Below are 23230 nucleotides of genomic sequence, written 5' to 3'. Positions count from 1 at the left end.
CCCTGTGGGCCGGTGATTTGCTTGGTAAGAACCACAGGCTCATGGGTACTGTCGGTCTTAAATTGATTTATCCACCCCCCCCGCTCCTTTGTGCAGTAGTCTTAGTAATAACAGGAGATTGGTGGTACTCCAACAAGCACTGTCTGGAAGGTAGTGTGACGGGAACTGCCAGAATCACACTAATAAGAGGGCAGAGTGTCAATATCAATAACATCAGCTTCCCTTGTGGCCGCCGGTCCATCAATAATTGAGGGTGGGCGTGGGCTGCTAGAATGACCCACAGGGCCTAGTTGGTCAGCAGGAAACTTTGTCCAAACGTCAATAGGCTGATGCCCTGTGTAGCATGCACAGTCCATACCTTCGTCGGGTGAGGTTGTTGGCTTATCAGCCATGGAAGAATCCCCCCTTTCAGTGGTCCAGACAGACAGGGGCATTGAATGATCCAAGGAACTGGTGAATCTCGCTTATAAGCGAGAGTGGGCTCCCCCCAAAGATCTTGTAGGATTACTGGAGTTGGTCTCAGCTGGATATAGGTGCGGGTGCAGATAGGGGTATAGAAGTATTGCAGGTGGGACTCTGGTTAACATGGTAAAAAGCATACCAGAGTTCGAAGAGTGCTTTTTTAATGTGTCTATAATGACTGAAATGTCTGTAATAACTGCAAATATAAATGTCACATTGCAACCCCTTCCCCCGACTTGGCTCTCCCCTACTCTGTTGCTCTGGTGCCTGGCATGCACCGTTTCTGCCACTGAACTTCCATGCGCAGTGCAAGTCTTGTGGATCCTCTAACACTTCAGCTGGTGTCAGGGGATGTCATGAAGCGAGTACTGCTCTTTCCTAACCTCAGACTGGCAGGCCTTCAACAGTTGCGTCTTCCGTATAAATAGGGTGTTCCTAGATTCCTGCTGATCGCCAACACCCTGCTGGCTCCACAGGTAAGGCGGCTGAAGGGAAACAAGGCAATATTCAACACCTTCATGGCGCAAACACCCGTGCCATTTACCACCTGTGGGTTTCACCCTTGTGGAGGTTAGATGCAGTTTTAAAGGTCCTTGAGGGGGCAGGGCTCCAAAGGTACAGTGGCAGAAGGGAAACAAAGCAGGATTCGACACCCTGCTGGCGCCAACACCTGCACGCTTTCCCTCCATGGGCTTCGTCCTCGCAGGGTTAGATGCAGTTTTAAAGGTCCTTGAGGGGGCGGGACTCCACAGGTACGATAGCTGAAAAGAAACAAAGCAGGATTCAACACCTTGCTGGTGCTAACACCTGTGCCTTTTCCCCCTCATGATTTTCCTGGAGGACGGCCCACAGTCTCCAAGAGCATCCTTTATAGCAGAACCAAAAAGGATTTTGGGCCACTTTTAATCTGTCAAGCTTTCTTTCTAACCTCCGTCGAACAGCACATTTTCCTGCAACATTCGGCCTCCTGAGCCACTGTTGCCTCTTAGAAGAGAGCCTACATGCAAGGCTGCATCTCTGCAGCATCTAACAACTCAGCCGAACTTTATAAAATCTGCAAGGAGCTGGGCAATCCTGCTGCAGTCTCTACCTCTCCTGTTCCCTCCCAGGCCCTCTGCATGGCCTTGGCCTCTAATTTCACTACTAAAACTCAGGATATCCTGTCCACCCTCTCTTCCTCCTCCTCTACCACTGCTGGCCCCTCTGAGGCCGCCTCTCCTCCTCCTTTCTCCTCCTTTCCCCTCCTTTCCCTTGTTCACCCCTGACGATGTTTCTAGACAAGTCCGATCTATGAAAGTCTCGTAAAGCAGGTTCTCCGCTACTCATCCAGAACTATCAAGGACCACATTGACACCCTTGCTCCAGCCTTGGCCGATTTCTGCAATCACTTTTTTGCCACTGGAACGTTCCCCTCTCCCTAAAGAACTTTCTTGTGCACCCCTTCTAAAGAAGCCCTCTGCCAATCCTTCCTCTCTGGCTTATTATCGCCCGATCTCCATCACTCCTTTCCTGGGCAAACTCTTGGAAAAGCTGGCCATCTCCCAGCTTAATCTACATACTGAATCTGTTGTTTGCCTCCATGACCATCAGTCTGGCTCCAGAGCTGCCAGAAGCACGGAATCTGTTCTTCTGAACACCCATGAAGACTTGCACTTCAATCTTGAGTCTAATCTCCCTTCTGTCCTCATTCTCCTCGATCTATCCCCTGCTTTTGACATGGTCAACAATGCCATCATGCTCAATCGCCTCCACGACAACCTTGGTATTACTGAACAGGTCCTGGCCAGGTTGACCTCCTTTCTCACCGGCCGACCCTCTCGCGTCCAACTGGGGTCTTTCCTCGCTTCCATCTCTCTCTCTAGTTGTGGTGTTCCCAGGGGTGTATCCTCTCTCTTTGGCTCTTCAACCCATACCTGGCACCTCTTGCCCACTGCATTGCTACTTTCTGCTCCAATTTTCAATGTTATGCGTATGACTTTCAGCTCTCCTTCAGGCTCCCCTCAGCAACCTCTGCTTCTTCTCTCATACCAGACTATCTGTCCGTAATTCAGGAATGTTGTGCCGCCAATCATCTCTGCCTTTATGACAGTAAGACTGAAATCCTCCTCATTGGGACACCCGCTCCCTCCTTTCCTCTCCCTCTCTGGCCGCTCACTCTGGGCCCTCTTCCTTCTCCTTCCTGTGAGGCTAAGAACCTTGGTGTCATCGTCGACTCCACCCTCTCCTTCTCTCCTCACATCTCTGATGTCTCTAAGAAGTCAAACTATCAGCTGCACCGCCCCAGAGGTATTCTTCCTTTTCTCACTTTCCCCCAGAAGCATCCTGTCTCCAGAGCTCTGGTCCTTTCTAGGCTGGACTATTGCAACAGCCTCTTTCTAATTCTTCCTGCCTCTACTCTTCGACTTTTACAACTTATCCAGAACAGGACTGCAAGACTTTTCTTTGGCCTCAAGCCCAGGGATTGTATCTCTCCAGCTCTTAAATCTCTTCACTGGCACCCTGTGGCTGCAAGGATCAAGTTCAAGACACCCTGCATTGCCCACAAGGCTTTCTGGGGCCTGGGACTGCTCTACCTCCAACTTTCTCTTCCAAAACATCTTCCTTCTCCGGCTCTCCGCTCATCCACCTCCAACTCTATGAGGGTCAGACGCTTCTCCAAGCAGAGAGTTGGGGGCAGATGTATCTCCTCGGCTGGGGCCTCGCTCTAGAACAGCCTCCCTGCCTCTCTCAAACTTGAGCAGAACCACCTTCGGTTCCGGAAGAAACTCAAGACCTTCCTTTTTTGCTTCCGCTTTCTCTCATCCTCTCCCCTGCTGATGCACCAGACTGCTCCACGCACTAGTCACCCTCTGAACTTGGCCCCAGGCTCCTGCAAGTCCAGTTGCCCTCGCACTGCCTCTGGGCTCCCCAGCACTTAAGGGTCTGTATCTGCAACCCTACAGTCCCTTCTCTTTGCACTTGTGAGTTTACTTCCCCCTTCGCCTCCTCCTTGGCACTTCTCCCCTTCCCTCTTCCCTGCACTTGCACAATCTGAATGACACAAGGCCTAGTAGGATCCTTTTTGTACAATCTGAATGACACACAGCCTAGTAGGATCCTTATTTCGTCCTCCCTTTGTTTCCCCGTCTTGTCAATGCTAGAAACACTTGTGTACAAACATGTATGGGGTTGCTGTTGGTACTCTTGTTCAGAAGAGAATGGCCATAACATTTTGGTGCTGGACTGCCCATGTGGGCGGGACAAAGACTGATATGCAAATTAATATTTCCCTTCTGTGAAAGGTACAGTGAGCTAAAGTGTGGCTGCGGACTCTGGAGTGGGTACCTTCCCAAAGTACAGGTCATTTAGCTGTGTCCGTTTTCGCATAGGGGCGCCTATGGACTATTTTTTAATTGTTTCAGGGACTTAAGTTTAGTCACGCTAAGTTTCCTAGGGTCATCCAGACGTGGACGCCTTGCTCAGTGTGCTCAGAGAGGCACAGCTCCACCTCATTGATGAGGCCCAACAAGGCTAAAACACGTGTGTAGGGTTACTGTTGGTACTATTGTTCAGAAGAGAATTGCCATAGAATTTCGGTGCTGGACTGCCCATGTGAGCGGGACAAAGACTGATATGCAAATGAATAAGTCCCTTCTGTGAAAGGTACAGTGAGCTAAAGTGTGGCTGCGGACTCTCGAGTGGGTACCTTCCCAAAGTACAGGTAATTTAGCCCTGTTCGTTCTCGCAGAGGGGCGCCTATGGACTATTCTTTCAGTGTTATAAATGCCACATTATATCATATCATACCATGCCCGCTTGACACCATTGAACTGTCCGATGGACCTTAGCAAAGCCTACTGCTCGGAAGAATTTGCCTCTGTGACACTCTAAAGCCAGTTCTTGGTTTGGCAAAGCCATGCTGAAGTTTAAGGTTTGGAAATCTTTTCAAATTTATGAAAAAAGAAGGTCTTAATATGTAAGGTTAAGATATTTTTCACTGTAACAACTTCTGTACTTTCATCATCAAACCCAGTTTGTCCATTTAATTTGTTCCCCACCATCGCCTCTATTAATGTGCCTGCTTGTGCATGCTAACCTGATAGTTGATGTGAGAAGAAACTGGGAGGAGGATTGTGTTGTTGTGCGAAGGACGGAAATGGCCACATATTTAATTGGGCTTACCTGTAGCTGCTGCAGACATGTGGCAGTTCAAGTTGTTTGAACCAAGGGGTCTGAATCAGGTTATTTTGTTAGTAAGGTTGTTCCCAATACAATAACCATTTGACAAAATGTTGGTTTGGCCAAGCCACAGCTGATGGCAAAGTGCCTGTCTAAACAAATTGAAAACAGATCAGCGGTAATGGCAAAGCATGAAAAGCAGATGGAAGTGTTAGTAGGACTAGAAAGAGTGTGCCTGACCAAAAATGTACCAAAGGATGGCAAAAGGAGTGAGAGATGGTAGGTGAACGGCAAATTATCAAATCGAATGTACCAATACATATTTTGAACTCTGCTATTGTATACATTTGCGTTGCTTTTGATGTAAAGTAATTTTTTCTGTCTTTTTTTTCCAAAAGGGGAATCCTGGCATAAAGGTAATATATGCATGCTTGATTTCAGCAAAACAACACCCATGGAGCTATACTGCTGGGTACAAATTAGCTTGTTATCAGTGAGTGTCGACCTATGAGTGTGTAGTACTGACAAGAACGTGGCATTATGTTAGTGAGTGTGGGATCTATTTTGCGCTGTACTATTGATCAGAGCTCATATTGCTATTGGCCATTTGTAATTGGAGTTGGTGAGTGTGAGACCTGAGACTAAGTACTGGGAAGAGCATGGATTTTTGTCAGTGCGTACAGGATTTACAAGTTTGGAATACTGGGGCGAGATTGACATTGGGTCATGTAAGCAACTCATGGTGGCAACAGTAAAGACAGACACAAGTGATCACAGTTCAAGGGTATTTATTAAACTGCAAAGGTAGGCTGGAAAAACGCCTAATCTAAACCTAAATCCAAGATGGGAGCAAGCTTCGACTATCAAACAAAAATAAGGCGGTCCTTGTGGCATCTTGTCAAAATAAAAGGGCCTATGCAAAAAAAGAAATATTGCCAAATCCTAACTCTAAATACAAAAAGTGTGGGATAATGTTCTTAAGAAAGAAGGAAGTGTTCACAAATAATAAGTCAGGATGCAGTTCTTAAGATCTCCCTTTCCCACGTTTTCGGCACGGGACAAAGTAGGACTTTGGAGCACAGTACACACTGGAGCTTTCCCAACACGAGCTAACAGTTCTGCTTTCATCAATCTGGGATTTCGGTGTTTAAGTCTCTTTTCTACTAAAAAAAAAAGTCTCTTGTCGGCGTTGGCCTGATGCATTGAAATAAAAAACAAAGAGTTCCTTTTCACATATACACTGGGTGATGCTTTTCACTCCTGAGTCGCCCACTTCCAGGCTCGGACCTTTCTCAAATGTTAGCCTCGCTCAGCCGGGTTTACTATGGCTTTCATGTGTTGCTGGGTGTTGAGTTCACCACAGCTCTCACACGGTTTCTCCTTTCATATATCTTCGGGTGATGGTTGCTCACCCCTTGGATCGCCCTCCTTCTGGCTCGGACCCCTTTGGTATTCACACATCTTCGAGTGATGGCTGTTCACCCCTTGGATCTCCCTTGTTCTGATTCAGACCCCTTTGGCATTCACACATCTTCGGGTGATGGCTGTTCACCGCTTGGATCCCTCTCGTTTGGGCTCGGACCCCTTTGGCATTCACAAAGCTTAATGTCTTTTTACACAGTTCAGTGTGGACATCTCTCTGCCAGCTTCACTCTTGTCAATACACTGTATTTCAGGACTTTAGACCTCGCCCCTTTTCTCTGCATCCCTCTTTCGGGTTCCCTCCTGTCAAATTTGTCAATTGCAACCTTTACGATCCGGAATTCACTTTCCTTAGCTTCACAATCATCTGTCGGTCAAAGACTTACCGACTATAGAGAGGATTTTACAAGACCCTCGTATAACCACTTTGACCCTCTTCTCGCCTTTCCCAAGGCCTTGTGGTTCTGGTAGTTTCAACAATCGGGTAATCGCCCAGCTTTTCTTGAGTGAGCGCCCACGTGGTGCCGGACTCTTCTGCTGCTGGTTTTCCCCTTCTTAGTATCAATAGTTCTTTGTTATTTCACAGTTCAATTAGCCGTTTGCTACTTTCGTTCAACACAGTTCGGTTTCTTATCAGCTCTCCCCTCGACTCACCGGCTGTGATGAACCGCTTTGCTTTTCTTCTCCCTGGAGTTAAACTTGGTACACAGTAGACCAACGTCTCTCCCCGGCTTGCTTATCTGCAGAGGAGGGTCTTGTGTACCGTTGACATCTGATGCAACACATGCTGGCTATTTTTTGCGGTCTTACGATTCCCTCTGCTGAGGTTTCACAGGCCTTGGTTGGAAAGGGCAAGGTCGCTTCTCTCCTTGTCACCCTCTCATTTCACGCCGTCTTTCTCCTCCTCTTGAACTGCTGTGCTGAGTTAGTCCTCTCGTTGTGCGGTCTGCCTTGCTCGCATTGCCCTGCTGTGCTCCACTTTTTATCCCTGTGGGGAAGGGAAAGGGCCATCAGGTGTGTATGGTTTTGGTCAATTGTCTGACTTTGCCTGACCCTGATGTTGGGACATGTCAGGTAAATGGCTCGAGTGTAAGTACATTATCCTTTGTAATATGCGAAAGTATATGCGCCGTAAAAGACGGGGGTAAAGTGTTTGTGTATCCTACGTGGTAGTTTGGGGAAAAGGTGTCATAGGAAGGGGGATACCGCATCTCACCCGTCCGTGTCCCACCTCCATTCCATTCAGGGGATCCTCCCTCACTGGTCCACCCCCAGGAACTGGATCCAATAGCGATGGCCGTGGGGACCAGTCAGTGAGACACTCTCGGGTCTCTCACAGTTAGAATCTGTGGGACCTATGGGGATGCATCACTGTGTAGACCTTAGACCGATATTAACATGTATGGGACCAATGAGGTTGTGGTATATGGGAAAGCTCTTATTGGGGTGTGTGTGTGTGTCTCTAGGACTATGAGGCATAATACCAAGGAGACCTGGGCCTTCGTCTTGGGAGTTCTAACTCATGTCGGTGGTCAAATGATCCATGATGCTATCGAAATAAATGCAGCGGGCAGGGTGTCCATGATTGTGGATCCCATGAAGCTGCTGCACTCGGGAGTGGAGGGTGTTGCATTTTGATTTCAATCAGTGCCCAGCCCCTGAGGCTGGAACACTGCATATTACCAGACTTGGTGTCAGTGAATGTGGTATCCATGAGGCTTTAGGTTTTGTGCCCTCCTCCTTTACCAGTCTTTTAACTACCTTTGAGTTCTTATCAAGCCATTGAGACAGTGGTGTAGGTTGGAGGGTTGTATCGGGAAAGGTTGACTACGTACTAAGAAAACAATAGTCATTGTGTTAGATTACGTTTACTTTCTACAATATCCTCTTTGCCAATACTCTTGGGAAGACTTATATGCATTTTAGAACTGGTGGAAGAAGGATAATATTTTAAGCCATTCTCCAGGGGCGTAGGAGACACATACAATTTGGGGGTGGGGGCAGGGGACACCTTGGGGACTTTGCTACAGACACAAACCAACCCATATTCAAACCAACATAAGGCAAATTGGTGAGACTACCTGGGCATATAATAATAATAGCTTTTATTGTGATTTCGTTCTATTTGAACTTTACACAAAATATGAATCAACACAATATAGATATTCATAACACAAACATAATCAGCACAATGTTTTATTCATTTGATAGGAGCACCAAAGCAGAAGAAAACAAGGCAAGGTAATAAAATACAACACACACAGCAAGACATACGAAAACAGGCAAAGATAGAATAATAATGAATAGTAAGTGTAGATTCAATATAATATAATACTCCTCAATTGCAATTAATAAATCATAAAATCAAGCATAGAAAATTCATTAGTTGGTTTAATTCATGAAGGACAGGACCTTCTTTAGCTCTATGCTACCATTTCCAAAGTAGGATTCCATCCAGTTAAATCAGGATAGAGGAAAAAAGAGAGTATCTCAGACTGCTTTGCCAGCTATCTCATAGATCCAGCAACAGAGTTTTCCAGTAGAAACTTAAAACTCCATTGCTGGGCCTTTTTGAAGATTGGTGCCTTAGGCATGTGGCTGTGACAATAAAAGTAGGTTTTTCACCTGTGACCAAACTCTATATAAGGCTAATTGAGCTGAGATGGTATGAACGTTTAAACAGGAGTCCTAAAATGATTCCGACTGAATTGCCTCGTACCTATAGACGTGGCTGCCAAGATTGCACATATATAAAGGGCCCAATTTTACACACTGGGTTAATACGTGTCTGACGATTTCACATTTGCCTATCGTTCCACAGATACGGCTGTGCCGCTTCTCCACAGCCAGGCCCATCTCTGGTCCCAGTACGGATATCACAGGGAGTTGATTTATACGGAGCTTAAGTATGAATTGTATAACTTCAGAGTCGGGACACAATGGGCCTCATTACAACTATGCCAGTCCGGAAACAACGGTGCCGGTAAGGTTACCGGCACTGTTGTGTCCAGACCAGCATATTACGACTCTGCAGGCAGGTGCCGTCCTGCCCGGCAGGTCAGATCTGCCGGGCGAAACAGCACCACCCCGCAGAGTTTTCCCGGAAGCACCAGCACCGTTTTTAACGTTATTAGGACTAAATAGGAATGGGGATTTACCATTTGCCGGGGCGCCTGAATTCCCGGACCATTATTAACGTCCGCTGGGGTTGTAATCCACCGGTGTTACTGGTAAATCAGGCGCTGGTAAATCATTACGGGTCTGGCCCAATGTCAGATAAATCTGCATCTTTCTGTAATGATGGCTCACATGAGCTACAGCATCATATCCCTTCAACTTCGAGAGATGGGTATAGTTGTCACACCAGTCCCACTTATTACATTTCCTCTCAAAGGACTTTTTTAAATGAACATAGGGAGTATCTCTGCTGAAATCCGGGATCCAATTGATATCCGCAAAGATGGTGTCATTCAGTGCCTTAAAATTAGAACTCCTAAATACGGCTTCTGAGTTGTAACCATTGTCCATAGCTGATAATAGATTACACGCGGGGCCAGCTCTAGATTTTAGATAAAAACAGCCTCTTGCATGAAGTGCTATTCCTCGAAAGGAGGTTAGCCCCAGTTCCAGACTCAGATGTTCTATTGAGCACGATGGGTCCAAACCCAGAACTGAGCACCAAAAAATCGCCTCAAGTCGGTTTAACCAAGAAAAATCTTGCATAGCAAGTGCCTCAAGGCCATATAATATAGCTGGCACAAAAAACTGTCTATAAAGCATGACGATACCGGTAAAGCTGTATCCGGCGTGGCTTTTGGCAAACCTGCAGGCTTGGAGAGTCAGTTGTTTGGCTCTGCGGCTTTTATTATAGATTAAGTGGCTGTAATCAGCAGTGCCGTTAATCTCTAGGCCCAGATAGGAGTAGGAGTATACGTAATCAACAATTCCAAACGAGGTGTCCATCATAGTCCTATTAACCTTTTTCCTGGAGACCAGAATTATGCTGGTCTTCTCTAGGTTTAGAGTTTGGCAAGAGATTTTTCCGAGCGAAGAGGGTAGAGCTTTTTGTTACGGCTAGACAAGGTTTTGGAGCAGCATTGAGCTTTGTCTGACATTCTGGTTGATTTTCTGGGTTATTAGCAGAAAGATAGGAGTGGCCAGGGTGGACACCAAGCAGTAAGGTAGCGGGACTGGCAGTTTAAATTAAATGCTGCTGGTGGCATACAATGCAAAAATGCAGTAATAAAGGCCTAATTCAGGGCCTGCAAGAAAGGGGTAGGCAATGGTACTGGGTGCCAGGGATCCTTTAACTCTCACCTTTGATCAATTGCTGTGCGAGAAATCTGCTGGTTTTTCCATGCCTTCCCCAAGTACTGATGCCCAACGAACAAAATGTTTGCTGCAAGACCGCAGATCGTAAGGTCAGGTGATGGTTATAGAAGAGGACGGAGGTGGAGTTCCAGGAGACCCAGGAACACTCTTGTCACATTCCCGCGTCAGTTGGAGTGTTTTGTGCTTTTTGTTTTTCACCTCCTACCACAGCAATAGAGCACAAAGTACGATTGGAGCCAGTGACACACCAGGAACACTCTTGCCTCACTCCACTATGCTTCCGCGTCAGTCAGAGTGTTTTGTGCCCTTTGTTTTTCGCCTCCTCCCACAGCAATAGAGCACAAACAAAGACTGGAGCTAGTGACTGTTAGACAGAATTGCATGCAGTTGCCTCTAGGACCACCACATACAATTAGGGCTATGGGTGTAAGCAAATCCAACCTTTGGTATAAGTCTGTACTACACAGTTTAGTGGTAGCAGGGCTGATCAGTCAGGCGTATCTCAAGAGGGAATGTGAGCAGTACAAGATATTACACAGAGGACTTACAATCACAGTGGTACAAGTAGACACTTATACTCAAGGTTTCTTGGTAATACACTTATTAATTTATTTACACAATCATTTATAAAACATTCACTAGTGGTTAGGCAACTTAATAATATACACAGATATACTTCAGTACTAAAACAATAAGTTTCTAAACAAGTTAGGCTGTCCTGAAGTGGGAGCAAAATGGCACTTCAGTAACTTTCAAAAGGAGTAAAAAGCCATAAAGTAGCAGAATAGATTACATATACTTTGTAGACAGTGCAAATAGTTTCTGTTCACCAGAATAGTTCAATTCAAGTCAATAGGCCAGGCCAAAGTTAATGGGCTAGTGTTTTGGATAGGAAAGAGCAGATCTGGTATCAAATGGTAAAGTCTTTGCAAAAGTTCTTAGAACTAGTTTTGGCGAAAAAGAATCATATGTCGGGTCACAAGCTGATTAGGCCTGCAAGTTGGGAAAGTTTCACGAACTTTCACCGCGAGAGAGAGGTTTTCTCAATCGAATGGGTGCAGTACCTTACTATGAATAAACAAATGCTGCTGAAGTCGTAGTTTCCTGGCAGTTCCTGCAGGTCTCACTGTTCCTGAGCCTCAGTCGTGGGGACAAGAGGGAGGACGTCGGGGGACTCTTGCACTGCACAGGGATCGTCGGAGAAAGCAAACAAGATGGTGTCACTTCAGTTTCCAGTAGCTGTAGATTCAAGAACACAAGCTGGTGTCCCTCTCCCTGGTTAATCCTAACCAGCCTTGAGAATGGTATCCAGGTGTTTTACGAGTTGATTGGTCCCACCAACTGAAAGGAAGAAGCCGTCCTTGAAGGAGCTTCTCTGTCGAATGGAGCTTTGGCAATTCGGACCTGCAGCAGGGCTTCACCGGGCAAACCAATGGTCCAGGAGTTGCAGCAGCCGTCCTCTTCCAGCTCGTCTTTGGTTCTTGCGTTCCAGTGGTCGACTCTTCTTCCAGTCCAGGAGACTCGCCTTTTAAACAGTTTTCTCCCATTCATTCCAGCCTAGCTGTCACTCACCCAGTAGGGTGGCTGTCCTTGCCGGACAGTCAGCCAGCCAATCACGCTAGAGTGCATTTGGGTCTCCTAGGAGACTAAGCACAGGGACTTTCGGGCACCTCTCTCACTTCCTGCCCACCCCAGACACTCAGACACCAGAAGCCCACCAAAGGCACACGAACAAAGGGACCAAACCTGGTTTGGCACGCAGAGACAAACTCTAGGAGGACCTTTCCAAAAAGAAACAGCGAAAAAAAAAGACCAGGACCTGTTTAAACAAAGGGGTTTACGGCACCATCTTGAAAAACATGGCTCCCGTGATTTTTAGCTACCGGTGTTCGCGGTCAGGAGAAATCATGGTAGTTCGTTGTAAAACCACTGCCACCAGCCTTTTCAATCTGAAAGGGTAGCATTTGACCGCTACATGAGTGTTTAGACACAGGGGATGCTATGTAACCCCTCCAACACTCCATTGGAAGATGGTGTTTGCTGGATCTATGAATTTGGAAAGACTAGTAAAGTCAATTTCACTTTACACTCCCTGAAAAACAGTAGTTTATCCCAGAGAAAGTATTTAAACCTTTGGGAAGTCTCAAAGACATCCCTGTGTCACTGCACGGAAGGTGCTGTGTAACACGCATGAAAAGATGATGCCTATGGAGTTGTCTAACACTCAATAATCAAAAGAATTAAACCCAAAAAACAAACAGAATTAAAAAGTACAGAGTCCCAAAGTTCAGCAAAAGAGCTCGGGGTCTCTAAGGTAGAGAGGAATTAGCACATTTTGAGGATTCTTCCCAACAGTGACACATCAGGAACACTCTCGTCTCATTTACAATAGCACTGCTTGGTGAATGCTCAATATTGATGCACCAGCTTAAACTGTTGGATTTTCCAATGCTTGTTTTCAACAAGACTTCAGTGAAGGACATGCATAGTGCTTATAAATCGAGTGGCTGAAGTCAGACCTGGTTATATCATTTTATTTACACCAGAAACGGGATTGCAGCTGCTTTGAAAAAGCACTGACAGGCCCTTGAGTGCAAAGTTTGATGGTAATGTTTGAATAAAATGAGCCCAAAGAGTTCCCATGAGAAGGTAGTGTGGGTAGGGAGGGGCAGGAACTGGGTCGGAATGGCCATAGGGATTAGCATGGTCATGGGCAGTTAATGGGTGGGCAAAACAACAAATGCCTACAAGCTGTGTGTCCCTACTCATGTGCCATTTCGCCCTAGCTGTACTCTAATGCAATAGCTTGGGCTTAGCTAGTCCAAACTAAAAAAGCACTGCTTCTTGTCTTGAGCGTATGTTCAGAAAGTTGCTGGATGGTGCTTTTTCAGAAATAATGGGCTGTATGTACATATTGCATTGTCCTCCCATACTTCTTAGCCATGTAAATCTTAATTTGCTGATCGATCGTCCCCAATTGCAGATATACGTTTAGGAGGAAAGATGTTTTTCGTCCTTGGTCCCAGCTTATGTGACGCCCTCCTCCCCTTGTAAATGAGAATCATCTCATGTCTGCCTTCCTTAGGGAAAGCCTTACAGTATCATGTGTTTGCTTATGTTCCTTTTCCTTCCTAGCTTTTCCACTAGCCTGTGTGATTACATCTTTCCACTTCTGCACAGGTGCAGTTTAGTCTACCCGGCCTTTCCGTGTATTACAAATGTATGAAATCAAAGCATCTCACCACAGCGTCAGTCCAGGCCAATACCTTTATATCTAAGTGCCCCTGAACATAATAGGCATGCATATGTTCATGGAATTTTTAAAGATGATAAAAGAAAAATGTCAAAAGTACTGGGACATCCAAGGGTCATTCAAAGAACATGAAATAGGAATGTATGATAGGAGTGTGCACAAAATAAAAACAGTAATCCTTCCAGCCAAAATAACATCAATACACACAGGATGTGGACAAAAGACGATTGCAACATATATGCCATTCTGTTAATCAACTTTACTCACTTGATATGCTGTGTAATTTGCCTGCTTTCCCGAGTGAGGTTCAGCTGTAAGTAATAGAAAAGCAGCTCTGGTTTTGCTTTCTTCAGGCACATGAGTTTCACTGCTTCACTTAAGTCACTGTCACTTCTATTATCATCTTTTCGCTTCGTCTACAAATTGTGGAAAATTATCTCGTTAAGCTTAGCTACTCAAACATGAAAGCCCTCTTAAGTTAATATGTTTGGAAGAAATCTAGTGGCCAGGACTTCCATTTGTATGGAGGACTTGAGTAGCCGTGCAATCTCAGAGGCCCAGGCCGGTCAGGCACAAAGCGACCCAAGGGCCTAAGCGTCAGACAGCAGGGAAAGCGAGCGTATTAATAGAAGCAAACTCAACCAACTTGGGAAAAACAATCAAACAAGAAAGCAAACCCCGGTCCCAGCTCTTCAAGCCTGTCTAAAAGCCTTGTACAAGGAGGCGCTCATCTGTTTGAAGTCGCAACATTTTGTTCCCCACACAGCTTCCTCAGCGACACCTCAAATGTGTTCAGCTTAAAACAAGCCTGGTTGGAAGTTGCTTGAGGTAATTTCCCGCCATCGCGGATTCGTCACTCCACTCGAACCTGCTCCAGCTCATATCTCACCCAGTGCGCACCAACAGTCCTGAACTGTCTGGACACCCAGAAAAGGATGCATTGAGGCCAGCCCAGGTTCATGGAAGCTGGCAAATTTATGAAAAACCTGTAAGTACTATAGTCCAGGAATTTAAACTTGTGGTTCTGGGGAGTGGCGATTTTTCAATCTATGAGGGTGCTACTACTTTCATGGCTATGGGTCGTTTTCCATCCCAATATGAGTGCAATTTTGAGACCCAGATGCCCTGCCCCTCCCCCAGTTGTGGGCTGGTATAGGAAGCAAAGCTCCCACCCCAGGCCAGCAGGAATATTTAGTGGTACTCCCGGGCGGTGCCGCCCTGCACTGCAGACTGATTAGCGCGCCTGACCCATAGGTATCTGAGCGATAGTAAATGAGAGAGATTGGTTACAGGATACAGAATTTAGAAAGTTACATAGGTCACTCATACATGTTACAATTATTTAAGAATAACGAAGTCACTTAATGTAGATCATGCAGGAAAATACTTAGGACATATTATACAAGGCATTAGGTGTTGGTACAAACATAAGTACAGTAAGTAAAGTCATACATAAACAAGTAGGGGCATATATAGGCAGTCTGGATATAGGGTTAGTTCTTATTGATTAGCCAGGTGATAACACATCTTCTGAATTTTTTGAATACTTGTATAGTTTTTATGTCATGTGGTTGTATGTTCCAAAGCTGGGCGGCCAGGACAGGGAAGATGGAACCCCAGCTCTTTTGAGGTTGTATCTTGGTACCAAGAGGCAGGAAGTGTTAGAGGATCTTGTGGTCCGGGTGGAAGATCTCAGGACAGCCTTGCATTGGTAACTTAAAACTAAGAGGTTAAAGGGCACTGAGTTTGAGACGTCTAGGGCCAGCAGGCAGCAATCAAACATAAAAACATTCGCTACTTCAGTTCAGCAGAGCAGAACCGCTCTGAATGTTTAGATTAGAGCCCAATACGCCCATTGCCCAAAAACATATATTTAGCACAAGCAATTCAATCGCACGGATGCACCTCCTCACCTGAATTCAAATGGCAGACACCCTGGCTACTTATGAGGATTCCTTGGAGAGCCCATATCTCGCTAGCTGTTTGACAATTGTACTGCTCCCAGTAGCCAAGGTGATCTTATTTAAGTTTTTATGCCTAGCCCATAACTACAAGGCATTTCGTATTCTAGTAGGTTGAGCAGTGAAACACAGAAGTCAGACACACGAAAGACTTAAACTTCTAATCAGGTTCGCTATAGCCCTTCAGGTAGGGTTGGACAAAGGAGCTTGCCTCTTTTTACACGAATTGCACTTTCTACGAGTGCGGCATCGTAACACGAGCATATCTATGTATTTGATGTTCCCCACATAGATTCCATGGCCTTTACCAAGAGCTCTTGTCTCGCTAAATCAAATGATCTGTTCAAGCAAGCACTGGCCAGAGAATTTCACTGCTGCTTGCGTGCCGGCCTTAGCACCTGTCGCTCCCTGCTTGCCTCATCAATGCGTCACTCAGCCCAGCAGCAGCAGTCAGACTTGGCGTTGATCTCCCAGGCTGTGCTGCAGTGCACTGAGAATCATGTGATGTGATGCGAGCACTGGGAGCACAGCACAGCAGTCAGCAAAACAGACAGTGGGCATGTGTGGTTCGTTCTCCGGGCAGTGCTCCTCAAATGCACAGGCATTCCCGAGCCAGGCAGAAATTAATTATGTGCACCAGGCAGCCAGGCACCGCCAGTGTGACTGATAGCGAAGAGCGAACCACCCAGGCTGGCCTGGATGTTTGCTCATACAGCCCACCCCTGATTTGCCTTAACAATGCCCTGCTGCTTCATCACTTCACTTGGAAAAATAAAACCCCTGCTTTCCCTCGCCTCGCTTCTAATTGCAGAGATTGTGGGGGGATAAATGGCATTATAACCCCCTGATTAAAATTGTAGGTGGGATTTGTCCCCCCTGCCCTCCCATTTCCTACGCCCATGCCGTTCTCATCCAATGTTCTGATGTCCAGACTGGCCAGACCTCGCATCGTGTTTTGAACTGGAATAAAGTTGACAAAAGAAGCAAGTGTAGCTGCTTTAAAGATGTTGTCTGGTGGAACATGTCTTTGAAAAGCTGATGAAGCAGCCCTAGCAGTTACAAGATGTTATGCAGGCTTTCACAAATTGATTTCCGGGGTGCCCCCAAAGGTGACAAAGAGTCTTGTTGGCTTCCTGATTTTGTTTGTCATCTCAGGTTAACATTTTAGAGATATTTTTGCATTCAAAATATGCAAAGACTTTTTTGAATCTGATCAGGGTCCAGGAAAAAAGGAAAGAGAAATCTTCATCAATATGACAGGATAGTGTTGTAATTTGATATGTGGTTGGCTGGTGATGTCATTTGGAGTGTGGAGTGTTGATGGATGTGATGTGTGTAAGGCTCCACGGATGTCAGTTGGACCTAATGAGCTGCGCTGGGTGGATGTCCCAGTGCTTTCTCTCGTATGTAACTACAGAAAATAAACTTGCATGTAAACATACCTTCTGGTTCCTGGCATTGTGTAGAAGGTGACTCCGCTTACATCAGCTAATGAGTGAAACCCTTGCCTCAGACATGGGGCAAGCCTGCACTCTACAAGTTTAAATCCTGGCAGGGATAACTCAGCCCTTTCTCCTCCAGCGTTTGATTAAATGGAACACCATTAAATAATGTTACAAGAACACATTGTAGTGTGCTGCACACTCTCATCAGTGTGTACCCCACCCCTCACCACTGCCTAATGCGCAACATACCTCTGAAAGGGGTGGAGGTATGGTGAGTGAAGAGAAAAGGAACAACAGCATGGAAGGAGTGATTGAAGTATTGGCTCACACAGTATTGTAGATAAATTGGTTTATTTAAGATCCATAGATAAACCCACTGGCTCCACCACAGCTACCGGTTCCTCTCTCAGTTCACTCAGATCAGCATCCTTTCTCCTGGGTTACACATTCTATATTCCCTCTTCTATTACATCACTGTCCCACAATTACATATAAAGGTGTTAACTAAATGCATGTTCATGTACTAAGATATTACACACCTCCCTTTCTTACACAACTTTCTTTCTTTTTTTAACGCTTCAATTAATGAACAATAAAACATAGAATCAACATAAAATTACTTTATACTCTTCCTATTTCAATGTAGGTTTACATACAATAACAGTATTGATACAAACATTAATTACACTCCTACTTCACATAGTCTTGCAAAAAACACAGGTATTCTGCTGACCTGTTTAGAGTGTCTATTGTGTTCATCACCACAACTTTTTGCCACTTTCCTCTTTAGAATTTCCCACACAACTTTTACTAACATTACCCACACTCCTTTGTTCCTTTGAACACTTGCACACTTTGTTTACATTCCAGACCCTTCCATCTGAAACTTTCACTGCTCCATGGAATCTTTCCACAACTTTTGTCACAGGTGACCGTTTCACCAAATTACCCATGGAAGGCAGTTTTACTCTCACTAAATCACCTACCTTCACTTCACAAACTTTCACTGCTTTTCTCACATCATAGTGTTCCTTGTTGGCTAATTGCTTATTCATAATCTTCCTTTCAATCTCCTTGAAATCAAGCTCCTTTTTGCACGCTCTGCCCAACTAGGGTGGACACATCCTTGTATTGGGCTTTCTACCTCCAAGCATCTCAAACGGGGATATCCCTGTAGTAGTATGAGGTGTGAATCTTTGTGCAACTATAGTGTCTTCAACTGCTTTCTTCCAATCTGTTTTATCCTTCAAGGCACACCTAACACTATTTTTGATGACCTTATTGAACCTTTCCACAATTCCATTTGTTTGTGGATGATAAATGGAACTGGTTTTGTGCTCAACCCCATTTTCTTTTAAAAAATGTGTAATTTCTTGTGATATCAATTGTACCCCATTATCCGTAATGATGGTAGTGTGATACCCTTCCCTCTTGAATATGTCATTTAAAAATATAATGATATCTCTGGAGCAGATATTAATTACCCATTTTACTTCCACCCACCTGGAAAACATATCAATTAAAACAATGCAATATTTCAAGTTACCTTACTGGTCCCACAATGTCCAGACCCACGCTCTCCCACGGTATGGTAGGTACAGACATTAATGTCATGGGCTACTGCCTAGTAATGTATCCCTTTGCAGAATCATCGCATGCACAGCACTCACTGATTGCTCTTTCTATTTCAATGTCCATGCCAGGCCACCAATAGTCTTCTCTTACCAACTGTTTCGTTTTTGTCATACCCTGATGCCCTTTGTGTGCTGTCTCCAAAATTTTACATCTCTCACTTGTGGGCGGAAACAGTTTGCCACCTCTCATTACACATTTGTCATTCATATGAAATTCATCATACACTTGTCTGACCGCTTCCGGTAAATACCCTTTCCTGACTGCACTACTCTTGACTCCCTCACAAATGCATTTTTTCAATTTGCATAAAACTTCATCTGATTCCATTGCCTTTTCCCTCTCATCTTCAGATACCACTTCTTGAGTCACATTTAGTACTTCTTTATCATCATTATCACATTCATCAGAGTCTACATAATTTGTTGACCCAGATAAACAATCTGCACACTTATTTTTAACTCCTAGAAGATATTCTACATCCCAATTGTATTCCTGCAAATTTGTGACCCATTTCCTTATCCCGGCCGACACTTTATCTAAACCTTTGATTGTTAAAATTTCTTTTAGCGGTTTGTGATCTGTACTCACCACAAATTTGGTGCCCACAAAAAGTATCTATATTTTTCAATGGAACATTTTATAGCTAGTAACTCCTTTTCTATTATAGAATAATTGCATTCTGCCGGTTTGAGTCCTCTGGAAGCAAAACAAATGGGATGTTCACTTCCCCGTCAACCTGTGATAATACTGCACCTAAACCTTGATTGCCCGCATCAGTGGTGAGAATGCTACCTTTATTGGGATTAAAAGACTTCAAAGTGGGTGCAGCATTCAGATCCTTCTTGATCTTTTTGAATTCCAACTCACATTCTTCATCCCATACAAAATTTTCATTCTTTTTTGCTAACTTCCTCATGTTGAAACTTTTTCTAGCTAAGTCTGGAATAAATTTGGCATAATATTCTGCCATTCCTCAAAATGATATGACTTTATCTTTTGTGTCTGGACTGGGAAAACCTATGATAGTATAACCAAATCTTGTTTGGGCTTTATGCCTGTCCCAAATACTGTATTTGTGATCTTTTGAATTTGCATTTCTCGTTACTGGGCGCAAAGCCAGCTTCTCGAAAAATATTTAACACTTTGTACATTCTATCATCATGTTCCTTTTTGTCTTTACCATAAACTAGAACATCATCCTGAAGGCATAGGACACCTTCCATATGATGGAATGAATTGTGCATTATACGTTGAAACACTGCAGCTGCAGAGATTAACCCAAAGGGCATTCCTCTACATTGAAACAAACCTTCACTTGTAATAAAAGCTGTTACATTCTTAGACTTAGGGTGCAACACAATTTGATGATACGCAGACTTGAGGTCAAGCGTGCTCATGACCTTTGGATCCCTAATTGAACCCAACATTTCTGCTATATTTGGCAAAGGATGTCTATGAGGAATTATGCATTTATTTACTGACCTAAGAACAATACAAAGCCTAAGTTTCCCATTAGGTTTATGGACTACAACCAGAGACGACACCCATTCAGAAGATTCAACTCTCTCAATAACACCTTGCTCTACCATCTTTTCCAATTCCTCTGTTACAGCACTCCTGATAGCCATTGGCACTGGTCTTACTTTATGTACAACAGGAACAGCATTGCATTTCATTCTTATTTCATGTCTAAAGTTTCTTAAACTTCCCAGTTCTTCCCGGAAAACTGGATGATGTTCAAGATGTTCAAATTATACCTCTTGATCTATAGCATACACCATTTCATCTGCACTGGAGTCTAGTCTTATTTTTAATCTCCTCTGATGAGAACAGCACAACAAAGGATGAAGACCCCTTTTTGACACGTATACTTTTCCCTTTGCTGTTCTGTCTTTAAATTTCATGGTCGACCAAAACCAGCCTTCTAGTTCAATTTGTTTACCCCCATAGGCAACCGGCTTCACATCAATATCTGTTAATGCAATACTATCTTTGAAATGCCTACCAAATATTTTTCTTGGTAACAATGTATACTTGGCACCAGAGTCAATGACCATCTTAATAACTGAATTGCAAATCTGTATGTCAGCCATAGGTTTTTCTATATCCGCATCACAATCTTCCACTATATTGATGTCTGAATTCTCAATCATAAAGGTACATTCATCAAAATCGTCACATAACTCATCAACACATTCAATGTTTTCTGCTTTGGTTTTGCAACAAATCGTAAAGTGTCCTCTCCTATTATACCTTTTGCACATGTCTTTTAACGCTGGACACTAATCACTGCTAGCAATATGATATATGCTACCACATCTAAAACATTTCCTTTTATGATCGTTCACATCCCTTTTTTCAACTCTTCTTTCCTTGAATGTTGACCCTTTTTTTCTTTCATATACTTAATCTTTCTTGTTTGTTTCTTTCTAGTAGTTTTACTGTTGATGTCTTGTGTATACAGTACTTCTGGAACATTAGTCATATTTAGTTTATCAGTTTCTTCTCTTTTTTCCAATTCCTTTACACATCTGTTTGTATGTTCCACTTCCTTTGCAATCCTGAGAACTTCCTCCAATGAAGGATTGCCTTTGGCCCATAAGGCATCTCTTACTTTACTGTCCTTACATTCCAACATAAACTGGTCATGGAGGCGCTCTTCCAAATGTGATATAATATCGCATGTAGTGGCTAAACTGCGTAGTACAGTGATGAATTGTTCTACTGTGTCTCCATTTTCTTGTTTTCGCATCCTGAAATGGTATCTTTCAAGAATGACACTAATGGACTTTTCATACTGTAGAGCAAGCATTTTTATACACTTGTCATAGTCCGTCAACCCCACAGACTCCTGATCAGATAGTGCAGGCAGGTTCTCAAACTGTTCCTGACCATAGTTTCCCAAACAATGAATAAGCAGCCATCTCTTCCTCTCACTGGAGAAATTGAGACCATGCGCTGTTAACACATAATGATCAAAACGCTTCTTCCACCGTTTCCATGGCACAGGAGGTTCACCTTTGGTCTCTAAAAAGTTATTAGGAGGCGGTATGCCTTGCATGACCGGCAGACATTGCTGATAACAATTGTTTAAATGAGGTTTGAGAAAAATCTGTATATAGTATATTTGTTTATATTATGTGAGATGCCTGGCCCTTCTTGATCCTTTATATTCTTGCAATGGAATGTTGCCTCTATTAGTGGAACAGATGTGATGTTCCCAATATATTTGCTTTTTCTCTTTCTTGTAATTTTGTTATGTGGCTGACTGTAATGATATAATTGATAATATGATGGTGACGGAAGTGTAACAATTGTTGCAATAGTGTTTTTGTTTCTTTATTAATTGCTCTGTACAATTTTGAAGCCCAGTCACCTTTAAAAACAACTAGCAACACGTTGCTCAAGATTGAATGTTCTTTTGTTCAGCAATAATGTCTTTATTTCCTTATTGATTGCTCCGTACAATTTGGAAGCCCAATCACCTTTAAAAATAACTAGCAAAACGTTGCTCAAAGTTAGATGTTCCTTAATATGGCACTCGTATTCTTTATGATTTGCTCCATGTACTTTGGAAGCCCAATCACCTTTAAAAACAACTAGAAACACGTTGCTCAAATATTATTATATTATATATGCAAGTGTTAAATTACAATCATACATCCGCTCATGTTCCAAATTAGTTCTGTTATCCCACTTTGAATATAGATAAAATTCTCACCGGATTGTACTGCTAAGCAAGCGTTGGTCTATTGAAGACAGTTATGTATCCAAGTAAACTTCCTTGGCCTTTTTTTTTAAAATAAAAGTGGCACTTGTGATTGCAGACTCCTGGCCTTCATGAATTATGTTCTGTACTTGATCCTTCGCACAGGTAGTGTGATAGCTTCTGCTCTTCAGTCTTTTGACTTCACGATCTGTTCAATTGTGGTTTTCCAGGAGTTGAGTTTATTCCAATTGGTGACCAATGTTACCTGGCTTGCAGGTAGTGCCAAATCCAGTGTGAATGAACAGCTACTCGGTGGGTTTGCTGTTCTAAGCCAAATAACATCCCATCCTCGTTGCCACTGAAGTATTGGCTCACACAGTATTGTAGATAAATTGGTTTATTTAAGATCCATAGATAAACCCACCGGCTCCACCACAGCTAACAGTTCCTCTCTCAGTTCACTCAGAGCAGCATCCTTTCTCCTGGGTTCCACATTCTATATTACCTCTTCTATTACATCACTGTCCCACAATTACATATAAAGGTGTTAACTAAATGCATGTTCATGTACTAAGATATTACAGTGATACTGGTACTATGCTCCTCTGATTTATACCATGGTTGCTACTTGATACATAAACCATAAAATATAGAAGTTCCTCAGGTTCACCCGCCTCCTGTTGTTGTTAAGCTAGAGCACGGCTAGTAGGAAGAAGGCCTGAAAATGGGATCCACTCATCCTGCTAGAGGCATCAGTCTGGAAGAGACAGCCTTTCTTCCTGCATTATTCCTGCAATCTCCAGGCACTCGCACAACTCGTTGGAACAACGGAAACCTTCATTTACATTATATT

The 23230-nt window shown here is 43.9% G+C and overlaps 1 protein-coding gene across 1 annotated transcript in view; it reads left to right on the top strand.

Moving 5' to 3' along the window:
- Window positions 1–23230, top strand: part of LOC138537172 (uncharacterized) — a 317980-nt gene that overhangs the window by 200907 nt on the left and 93843 nt on the right. Inside the window, exon 4 of the mRNA XM_069641432.1 lies at window positions 5019–5036. The gene's annotated coding sequence lies outside the window, so the exon portion shown is untranslated. The remainder of the gene's footprint in view (window positions 1–5018; window positions 5037–23230) is intronic.

Source organism: Ambystoma mexicanum, chromosome 1q (genome assembly GCF_040938575.1).
Source record: "Ambystoma mexicanum isolate Mex_15411 chromosome 1q, UKY_AmexF1_1, whole genome shotgun sequence".
In the NCBI taxonomy this organism is placed as follows: domain Eukaryota; kingdom Metazoa; phylum Chordata; class Amphibia; order Caudata; family Ambystomatidae; genus Ambystoma; species Ambystoma mexicanum.
This window is presented reverse-complemented; position numbering and strand designations above follow the sequence as displayed.